Source organism: Mercenaria mercenaria, chromosome 16 (genome assembly GCF_021730395.1).
Source record: "Mercenaria mercenaria strain notata chromosome 16, MADL_Memer_1, whole genome shotgun sequence".
Classification (NCBI taxonomy): Eukaryota; Metazoa; Mollusca; class Bivalvia; order Venerida; family Veneridae; genus Mercenaria; species Mercenaria mercenaria.
This window is the reverse complement of record NC_069376.1, coordinates 69,010,869-69,022,892: the sequence shown is the minus strand read 5'-3', so window position 1 is coordinate 69,022,892 and position 12,024 is coordinate 69,010,869.

The window sequence follows — 12,024 nt, the reverse complement described above, 5'->3', positions numbered from 1 at the left end:
GTCTAGATCAGCAGCTTCAACACAGATTTTACCACTTGTATTATTACACATGCTCAACTAGTTCTATTTAAATTTGTGTGCTTAATAATGTCTTTTTTGTAGCTCTTTTATAATTTTGTTAAACTTGTTTTAATTTGTTATATAGTCGGTTCAAAAGCTCTTCAGAGCTTATGTTTTGTAATGTTGCCTTCTTGCCGACTCAAAATAAAACTTATTGTATTGAATGGTTGTTCCTAATCCCCGTACCATACATCCATATTCAGGAACACTTGGTTTTGTACGGAGAATGGCGGAAATGTACGGAAACTGGAGTCTATTTTTAGAAATATATTTCGCGGTTATTCTTTCATCATACTACGAAATAATGCCGTGAAAATATATGAACACATTAAGGATATTACAATAGAGAACTTTCATATTGAAGTGAGCATTATATGACAGGGCCAGACGCTAACCATTTTGGGCGACTGATCCGAAGAGCAGTTTCCGCTAAATTTTTAAATGAAACAGTTACTGGTACTCCAAATATTTTACTGGTCCTTGTTGCTTTTCACTGGCCTCGGACCAGCGGACCAGTGTTAGTGTAGAGCCCTGATATGCATTTAATTTGATTGTATAGATATAAAAAATAGCCTTTTAGCAAACACATATTATACGTATTGAAAATTACATTATAGATCAGATGAAAAGTAATTATTTTGCCTTTTTCACAAGTCTTGTTTTAAACATGAACAAGTACATGCTGTAAAGCGTTTACAGAACTTTCAAGTATTTTACACATGTAACAACCCTTTTCAGGGAGAATGACAAGTTTGGGTTTTTTCTTGCTAAACTGCAAATAAGGGAAGAACTGTAAATACATTGTGTTTCTTCAGTACACTTAATAAATATTCTAGCACAACACATTCATTTTATGACCTCGAGTCACAACAAAGAGCTATAAAAATAAATCCGTGTATTTTGTACTTCTTTGGACACAAAAAGAAACAACATTCATTTTTTTGGAATTTACAAACAAGCATTTTTTCAGGCTGGAAATCCATAACACAATCAGCATCATTGCTTAGTCTTCCCGCATCTTTGAAACACTTATATTTTTAAAATTTTGTTTGATATTTGACCATATTTCAGGACCGACGATAGGTAAAACATGTAAAAAGGATGAAAAGAAATCGACGTAGTGTCCCATGGTCGGGTATTAAAAATAGATTTCAAAATACATACAGTCAAACATGTGAACAAAGACCACTCTTCAGAACAAGCAAAAGTGGTCTTTATTCACAGATGGTCTTTATTCGAGGGGAAGGGTCACTTCTCAGCCATTATCATGTTGACAAAAAGCTTCTTGCTTTCTTTATGTTCTATGTATTAATTCGGCCGGTGCAAACTTGCAAATTTTCAGTCAAGCAGTAATTATTATGTTTGCTATCATGCAAAAGTCGTGAAAATTTGGCGGATTTCAAATATTTTCATCCCGCAGCTTGGTCGTTATCGGGGGGCAAATATGTCTCTTGGGAATCAATAAGGCCGGTCGTTGGTGGCGGTCGCTAGGTGGTCCCTATTCACGGCCTTTTTATGAGCATTTTTCTGCGGGGGGACCAAAGACTGGTCGTTCTCAAGGTGGTCGCTATTTATGGGTGGTCGCTAGCACAAGTTTGACTGTAGTCTAATATATACATCTTGTAACACGAATAAAAATGAACATCACTATTCGTAATTTAATTTTCTACATTGTAAAGAAATATAATTTATTAATTATGTCTCATTTCAAGTATCTACATGCACGATAAAAATGGTGACATTCTGCTGGAAAACAAGTATGGCGTCCATTTTTTCATTCAGCGATACAATTACAATTTTAACTGAACGGCTGTCACCGCATTTCCACGTGTTTTTATGTATCGTACAAAAGATATTAAACTCAAGAAGCATGCTGTTGTAAATGTGCTGCCTTTAAAGTCTAGCGAAAAAAATCATTGTGGATAAAATTCCAAGAAAGTTTTTTAAATCCAGGAGTCATTTCCTGTGATTTGGCGTGTATTTGAAAGCTTACTGATGGGTAGATATGTGACTCATTTATCGCTTTCAAGTTTCTGTGAATAGTACACAATGTCTTTTAAGTTCAGTTCAATAAGTCAAGATAATTATAATAATACAAAAGCAACATCAAGAAGCACACGCTGTTTTTTTTTTTTTTTTTTTAAATATTTACATGTATATGTACACAGCGATTTTCGTACAGATTGACGGGCTCTACAGCCTCTACGATTTGTTTAGAGAAAAGTTATAAAAAATTCGAAAATTCGAAAGCCCGCAGCTCATAGACGTGTCACAGATGGCATTGCAATATCCCTGCATGGGCATCTTTAGGAGACCTTGCGCTGATCGTGCAGCCAACGCACGATTTTTTGTTGACATGTTGCTAAAAAGAAATCATACGGAGATTGTAGGCCGTTAGGACCTTTGCACGGGCCTCGCACTTGCTGCCCGTGCGGTACCCATGAAAACTCACGGATATTACGCAAATAGAATTAGATATACTAGTAAAACATTCTGCTGATGTTATCATAACAGCTTTAAGATGAAATGCAAGACAAAATAAAACAAGGCAGTCTGAAGACAGCTAAATCCCCCGCCACTGCTATGGATAGTGAAAGGGCAAACCTTTGATTTTAACTGTGACCTTGACCTTGAACTGACATGGCTGACTCATGAATTCTGCACAACGTCTTGATGAGGCGATCATTTGACCCAAGTTTCATGAAAATCCTTCTAGGGGTTTAGGAGATACAGAGCTGAAACCTTTGACCTTCAGTTGTGACCTTGACCTTCAGTTGACATGGCTGACTCATGAGTTCTTGATGAGGTGATCAGTTGACCCAAGTTTGATGAAAATCCTTCAAGGGGTTTAGGAGATCTACAGAGTGGACACCAAATGGAAGGCTCAAACCTTCGACCCTTAGTTGTGACCTTGACCTTGAGCTGGCATGGTTGACTCATAATTTCTGCACATCGTTCTGATGAGGTTATCATTTGACCCAAGTTTTATAAAATTCCTTCAAGGGGTTTAGGAGATATAGAGCGGACACAAAATGGAAGGCTCAAACCTTTGACCTTCAGTTGTGACCTTGACCTTGAGCCGACATGGCTGACTCATGAGTTCTGCACATTGCCTTGATGAGGTGATCGTTTGACCCAAGTTTGATGAAAATCCTCCAAGGGGTTTAGGAGATATAGAGCAAACACGAAATGGAAGGCTCAAACCTTTGACCCTAAGTTGTGACCTTGACTTTGAGCCAGCATGACTGACTCATTGGTTCTGCACATCGTCTTGATGAGGTGATCATTTGACCCAAGTTTTATAAAATTCCTTCAAGGGGTTTAAGAGATATAGAGCGGACACAAAATGGAAGGCTCAAACCTTTGACCTTGAGTTGTGACCTTGACCTTGAGCCGGCATGGCTGACTCATGGGTTCTGCACATCGTCTTGATGAGGTGATCATTTGACCCAAGTTTTATAAAATTCCTTCAAGGGGTTTAGGAGATATAGAGTGGACACAAAATGGCAGGCTCAAACCATTGACCTAAAGTTGTGACCTTGACCTTGAACCGACAAGGCTGACTCATGGGTTTTGCACATCGTCTTGATGAGGTGATCATTTGACCCAAGTTTCATGAAAATCCTTCAAGGGGTTTAGGAGATATGGACTGGACACGATTTTGTTACGGACGGAAGGACGGAAGTTCCTACATATGGATACTTATGTGGCTACTCTTTTGTTCTCTCTATTGTTCTTTTAGCCACGTAAGAGAAAAATAGCCACATAAAAGCCTTACGGAATCAATGACAACAAAGAAAAGGTACAGTTACCTATTGTTCCTATAGCCACCTAAGTATGCAAATGTGAGCTCGGACGTACGGAAGGACGGACGCAGACCATTCCCATAATCCCTCCGCCACGACGGGGGATTAATTATAATTCCAAATATCTTAATAATCTATTTATGGCACCGGGGTTTCATAAAAAAGGTAATAATAAAAAGAAGAAGAAACAAGAACAATCTGTAGTTTTATCTCAAGGAATTTGTAAAAAAAGAGCCTAATGTTAGCATTGATTTAGATATCATATACTACGGCAACTGTGTTTAATTAAATCAATGATGATTTGAAATAAATACGAAACATTCTGAAAATAAATGTGAAATTTTAGAATAAAATCTATTTGAGGATTACTGTGTCACAAATGAAACAAAAATCACAAGTAAAAATCTTTTTCTCTCATTAATCACATTAAAATATAATTACTTAATATTATTATTTTATGTTACACACACAGATATAACTTACTGTCGTATGTTTTATACCTAAATTTCATATATACATTAAAAGTTCTAATATAAATACCAATACCTACAACTATGAAATTAAGAGAAAAAAACAACGCGGAACACGTAAAAATCCTCAAATTAAAAAATCTGCCGTTCGATTATTTAATAGGGGATGAAAATCCCCGAGACGATAACGTCTGTATATAGTTATTTGATTTTGTTGTTTGCATATACTGAGGCAATTTTACCGGTGTTTTCCGGTTCCGGTTTATGTACACACCGCAGACTGGTTGTCTGCATGAACATCCGAGTACCCCGAATCAGTCACAGAAATTTGTAAACCGCGCCAACATGATTCATTTGGACGTCTTTTTTGTAATGAAAACTGTACATGCAACTGAAAAAACACTTTTAAAAAAGCAAGGAAGTGTAAAGGCTGTAAGTTTTTGCGTGGAGTGCAAACAAACAAAAATAATCCTAAAGCCAATGCGAGAACGCAGTGAATGACGTCACATCGGCTTCCCGTAAACTTCGCAAAGTATGATATTTGTTGTAACAGGTATGATGACCCTAAATGTAAACTTCATTGTTTAGTTAGAGCAAAGTTTTATTTTCTTTTGAGTGTTGAATATTTCTTTGTAAGTGGATACATAAAAGATAAATCGCCATGCTAGGCAGTGCCTTAATTCATATTATTTACTATATTTCAAGATTTATTTAAATTCTTATATAGACATAAATAATAACAACCGCGAAATATATTTCTAAAAATAAACTTCAGCTTCTGTACATTTCCGCCATTCTCTGTACAAAACCAAGTGTTCCCGAATATGGATGTACGGTACGGGGATTAGGAATAACCGTAATGAACTGTACTCAGCCACAGAAGCTTGTCTAAATATTTCCTAGGACCACAGACACTTGGGGGTCAGCACCCCCTCCACCTCCCGGGCCGCCCCCGACAACCCTCAGTCAATATATTTTCATTTTTCAAAACAAACTGAGCACATGTCTCGATCATCCAACGACTTTTGTTACCATTTCAACATGTTTGAAAAATTCCCATACTCTATCGATGCTCAAAAAAAGTTTTTCTGAGCATTGATAGTATATGGGAGATTTTTTAAACATACTGAAATGGTATTAAACAGAAGTTGTTGTATGGTCGAGACATGTGCTCAGTTTGTTTTAAAAAATGAAAGTATATTTGACTGAGGGTTGTCAGGGGCGGCCTTGGACAGTGTTGGAGGGGGAAGGGGTGCTGACCCCCACGTGTCTGTGTATAGGACCGCGTCAAATTAGTTTGACTATCTTAAAAACCTTCATTAAAACATTACTAATAGAAACTCCTTAATAGAATCGTGAAATTGCACGACATCTTTTATCAAAAGTAAACTTGCAAAGTTGACATCCTTTTTCTTGTGCAGAATCTGTGCAAATGGCGGCGACGTAAAGAGGGGAGGTAATTGATACATGAATCAACAGTCTATATGTGTCCGTGCGCTCCATTTAGTAATCAAAGCGCTGAAAGCAGTGAAGGACGGTTGTCCTGGAAAGTGGCAAACCAAACCGAGGAAAAATGAGCATTTGCGTTATACATGTAAATGCTCAAAAGTCACACTAGAGCTCACTAACAATTAGATAAATAACAGTAGGAGGCCTAGGTTTCTATTGTTCCTAGTGGGGCAAAAGTGACAGATACAGGCTTCATCACTAGACACTATTGCCACAATGAAGGTTAAGAGAAAGACTGTACAGTTGTACTCTGTAATAAAGGTTTCACTAGGAGGCTTGTATATATATTCTTTATTAGCTAGATTAACCACTTCTACAGCAAACTCGTTTCAAACGTGGTTATAAGAGAAAAAAAAAGGACATTGTACATTCTATAAACTTTAATTTAGTAATAAAACAATGTTAGAGTAGTTTAAAGTGTTCTAAAATAAAATAGTATTTCCAGTATGAAATCATTTACAAAAAATAGTTTTATGCACTACAGATGTAGGCTAACATTTTTAAAGCATCTTTGTTTTTTAATTAATTGTTTTCCTACCTTTGTTTCCTTTCAATTGAGAGAAACTTTAATCACCTGACACCTGTTTAGTAGAGTAATATACATATTTTACATGCTGTTCAATATTTAGTTGAAACAACTCTTTCTTTCTATGATTTTTTTTTTTTTTTTTGGTGTTGTTTGATTTTTTTTCTCTCAAAACGGAAAGCTAATAATTATATATCCTGAGGACACTGAGCAAATTTTTATGCAATCTTGCAAGGCTTAATAACATCTATCATGTGTTTACGAATCGGATAGAAATATCTGTCCCCAAGGCATCTGCGCAAATTACCGCCCATGCGCAGGTGGCCGAGGGATGGATATTTCCATCCAATCCGTAAACACATGACTGATATTTTTTCTTGCATATCGTATACATGTAAGCATTTTATTCTGGCAGATTATTTTGCTTGCATATGGTATTTTACAAATAACAGGTAGAATTTCTTACGTAGCACAAATTAATGTCCATAAGCAGAAGTGACGTCATGATGTTTTGCGTGCCAGATGGGTTTTGCCGGCATGGGTAAATAAACCGAAAATGCCAGTCCAGTGTGAAAGAATAATAATATACCTGTCATGTGTTACGAATCGTTCACACAATAACAAAGTTCACTTTATTTTTATCGTTTGTAGCGTAACGTTATGTTCTTACGGTAAACAAACATATTTTGAATCAAGAAATATACTGTAAGGAACGGAGAGAAACTATCAAATTACCTACTTTTTTCGTATTTTTACATAAACGATATATTATCAGTGCATGAACCACAGGTCGTCATTAACAGCACGAGAGTCATCTGGCATGGTGGGTGCCAGATGGGTTTTGCCAGCATGAGTAAAATCACCGGAAACGCCAGTCCAGTGTGCAAGAAATACATATATGGCACGCCAATTGTCCAATATTAACGTGAACCAGGCTCACGGTCGATAAACTAGGATTGACAATCGGTAAACTAGGTTTTTCGAACATAAAACCAGGTTTTTCGAATACTAACCTATATTTTCAAACGAAAACATAAGATAAAGGGCGTAAACAATAGTTTATGCCCGTTAACCCAGGTTAACGTTCGATGATTTTAATTTGATTGAACTATGAAATTCGGTTGTTATTCTAAGTTCACTAGCTGTAACCACAGATACATATTAGACCTTCCTGCTCATAGTAAGGGGGCAGTAGGACCCCTCTGACAAAATAGACTGGATCCGCACATGTCTAAAGCGTAACATATTTTTTTTTCATAAAAAGGCCGGACAAGGAGTAAAACCAACATTTTGCATTTTTAAGGTCACTGATTTTTAACTTTACCATAACATCTCTGATAGACGGAGGATTGGAGATTAGCACTGGTCTTTCCCATGTGTGATGTGTCAGTAAACCGTCTTTCTGTGAAAATAGCCAAAATATTGTTGAAATCTAAAATTAATCGAAAAGAACATAATAAAACTAAAAAATATGTTGCAGGCTATCGTTGATTAATCTCGTGAACATGATAGATCCATCACTGATCTCATGTAAAGTCATGAAAATTCCAAATGTAATAGTATTTAGTGCCTTTTAAGTTTAACACAGATAAAATGTAGCTGAAACTTGGACCAAAAACTTGCGCAGTATTCAAGATGACGTATTTTTGTGTAAGTTTGCTGTTATATAACCTGTATAATGCGCACATTTTTGTTTTGTACTTGCACTGGGATAGCGCAGATCTAAGGAGTGTTCGAGCCTCGGGCGGAACGTATGTTCTCCGTGACGATTTGATGAAAGACATTGCATCAGGAATCATTCGTCCTCCACCTCTTATTCATGTGGGGAAGTTGGCAATTACTTTCAGAGAACAATTTGTACTGATACAGAATCCATGAACACTGGTTTATTCTTAGGTTAGGTTAACTGTCTGCCGATACATAACTAAAATGCGGTTGAAAAATGGTGTTAAACCCAAGACAAACAAACACTTTTTAGATATACAGTGCAAGAACAATACAATTTCAGCTTTAGAGAGTTTATGTATGGATACGGATCTCGCTAAAGTTATCAGATGCGACCATCAGACAATAGAAATAATGCCTGACCAACTTTGCTAACTAGAGCTAGATACTCCTGTGAAGAAAATCAAAATTCTGTCTGAAAAGAAATTCAAAACAATTTAAAGTTATTAATCAGAGATTTACACAGAGAAAAACACTATACATAGAAATTCTCGAAACCCTATGTTTAATTTTCCAAACTGCTAACAGTCTAGATCTAGGGCTTTTGAAAGGTGTATACTTATCGTCTCTTTAGAGAAGGGGTGGAATATAATTGTTGCATTCAAACCATGATTTGTGAATCATTTTTGCCTAAATAGTTCAATGAAATATATCAATTTCACATACCTAATGACTTTAAGAATTATTGATATACCGGTAGTCTTAATAAATAATAATACATTAGACTTGTGTTCTTTATATTATCCAAAACAGCCATCAAAGCCCTGAACTATTTGATGTTACACCCAATCTGCATACGTGAACTTTTTTTTTCACTCTTAAACGAATACGCTGTTGGTGGAGTGAATCAGGTGCGGATTGGTCTTTTTTATGCCACAAATGCCCTAACTCCATTTTGACTAAAATGGAGATAGGTAAATTTTTGGACGACCCCTTTAATTCAGTTCCTTCTTCATTTTATATAAACAATAAGGTATTCAGACCTCATTTTTAGCACTTTAGAGCATTTCAATGATATGAAAACCATATGATCATTTAGTATGACATGTCTTCTTATCAAAAATAGAAAAATATTGACATGCTATGTTACATATATGAAAAATAATCTGTTCTGAGAGACATCATCCTCTAAAAATGCCCCCATGAAAATAGCCGTTTTATATCAATTAAGTGTATATAGACATTTTCTCAAAGAATAAATGCATTGGTTGAGAGGGATAAGAGTCTTTCCTATGGAGGTGAAGGCCCAGGGTTTGATTCCTGGCTACTCCCATTGTGGTGTGTCCTTGGGCAAGGCACTTTATCACAATTGTTACAGTCGACCCAACTATAAATGGGTGTTAGCAAATTGCTAGGGGTAAGATATAATCGTTTTTTTTTTCTGTTCTTAAAATAGGATCACTCAAAAGCTCTACAGAGCTTATGTTCATTGTTTCACAAAGTGATGGTAAATAAAATTTACCTTTACCTTTAATAATTAAACTTATTCCAAGAAATTTACAATGAAAATGGTCTGGATCTGTAACAATCTCAATACAATAAACAATAAAAGTAAGCCAAAAGTATGACTGTCATATCCTCCTATGACTCATTATACTGAATTTCATTCATAACATGGAACTACATTTTGGATTACTTCACATGTAACACTGAGACGTCACTTCCTGTTTTGCCTGCTGGCAGTCCAACCAGTGCGGACCAGGATCAGACTGCACATCCATGCTGCCCATGGTCTGAACTGTTTGCCATCCAGTCAGTATAATTTGGTAAGCACCCCTTTAAATAGTTAATGGTACTGTCCAAATTAAAAAAATAGACATGTTTATTGAAAATTAGCAGAGTTTTAAGCATTGTACACTATATCTTCATATGATGTCGGTATGAAGCATCTTATGGTGGCAAATATTATATTATTAATAAGACATCCACAAAATTAAACACCTATCAACAAGTTTCCATTTGTCAAAAATAGTAAACAGTGCTGTCCAAATTAAAGAATGGACAAGTTTAATGAAATTAAGCAGTTTAAAGGCATGTGTGTATTATACAGGTTATATATCAGCCAAGAAAACTCTGCCAAAAAACAAAACATTGTCCATTTTATCTTCGCATGATGTCTGCATAAAGCATCTAATTGCGGCAAATATTTTATCATTAAAACAGAATTTTCCTTTTTCATTTGTCAAAAATAGTAAACAGCTTAGACAATTGACCTTTTCAGAGCAACCACCTGTCTTCTACATACACATTTCATTCTTGCTGATGGTATTTGTTCTGCAATGATGAACCACCTCGATAGCCTAGCTGTAGAATAATCACTTTGAGTGCAGGAAGCTGTGGATTCTATCCCCAGAGGTTTTATAATAAAAACTTTAAAAGACTTGTGCGAATTATGATGAGGGCAACTAGTGAAGAGCGGACTCAATATAAAATACAGGGCTTTTCTCAAAAGCTTAAACAAGCTAGGCTAGATAAAAATATGATACTTACATCACTCTTGATTTTGTATGTTATTCTTCTCTAAAATTAACAGAGAATCGGATAAGTCTTTGGAGTGGTTTTCCTTATGAACCACACATATTTTACTTGCTAGGGTCGTTTTGTGTGTCTTTTTCACTGCCCTTTTATGACCATAAATTTACTGTGTGGTCCCGCCAAGGCTTTAGTTCATTTCCGGATCAGCACCATAAGGTTCTTTTCTGATGGTATTTATCCTTTGTCCTTATTATGGTGCTGATGTGCACTTTGCAAAGGTCTTCTCACTAAACGCGATTTCAGATACTTTACTTGCCGAGCACTTCAGATAAAAATGTAACCATATTCTGTGGCTTTGAAACTTTATACATTTGTTTATCCATGATTTCCATCTGTAGGCAAGAGTACATATCATTGTCAACTATTTTGGCTGAATTATGGCCCTTTTTGGACTTGGAAATCAACTAAAGTTTTCATACAAGCCCATATTTCGCCTAACCAATTTGTCATATGGCTTTGAAACTTTGACCACTTGTTTATGATCACAGTTCACATTATATCGGCAAGACTTTGTACCTAGGCCAAGGACTTTAACTCAGTTTAACCCTTTTTTGACATAGAAATAAGTTACTGTGAAATCATTAATATTCGTGGGGGATTATTTTCGTGCATTTCGTGGTTGAGTCAATCCACGAAATTTAATCCCAACGAACAAGTACAATTCCCATTCATTTTATATTCAAAAGTTGAAATCCACGAATTTATATCCCCATGAAAATACCGTTTTGTCCAAAACCATGAAATTTCATGCCCACGAAATTAAATGATTTTACAGTAACTTTCTCATACCTTTCCGTATTTTGCTTTAACTGTTTGAAATGCAGCTTTGAAACTTTAACTTTTAACACTTCATTACCATCATGGTCACACATTGCCATTTAGTGCAAGACTTATCGAAATCAACAAATACAGGAACATTGTTTGTCTAATCTATTTTTTTTCTTTTGTCTGAAAATCTGTGGTAATATTTTGACCCCATTCTTCAATCAATTCCTCGAATAGTCAAACGCGCTCTTGTGTTCTCATGTAACATAGGTTATTTTTAAAAGATTGTCCCCAACCTCCCAGTTATAATCAGTAAACGATTGTTGGGAGTAACCCAGTAGAAGTATTCTAAAGCCAGCTTTTGCATGTGATAATTCTATGCATGTGTCTTCATGGCAAAGAATGACAAGAACACAAATGATCACATTTTAGAATGTAAATGACATCACATGTCAAAACTAACAAGAGCACCGCCTTGCGGGTGCTGACGCTAATCTGATTTTTTTTGTATAATAAAAAAATTTTCCTACTCATGATTTTCCAAGTCCAAAAGGGGCCATAATTATTGCTAAAAGCAGGATGGAGTTATGTTTCTTGCTGTACATAGTCAGCTTATGGTGGTGAACAA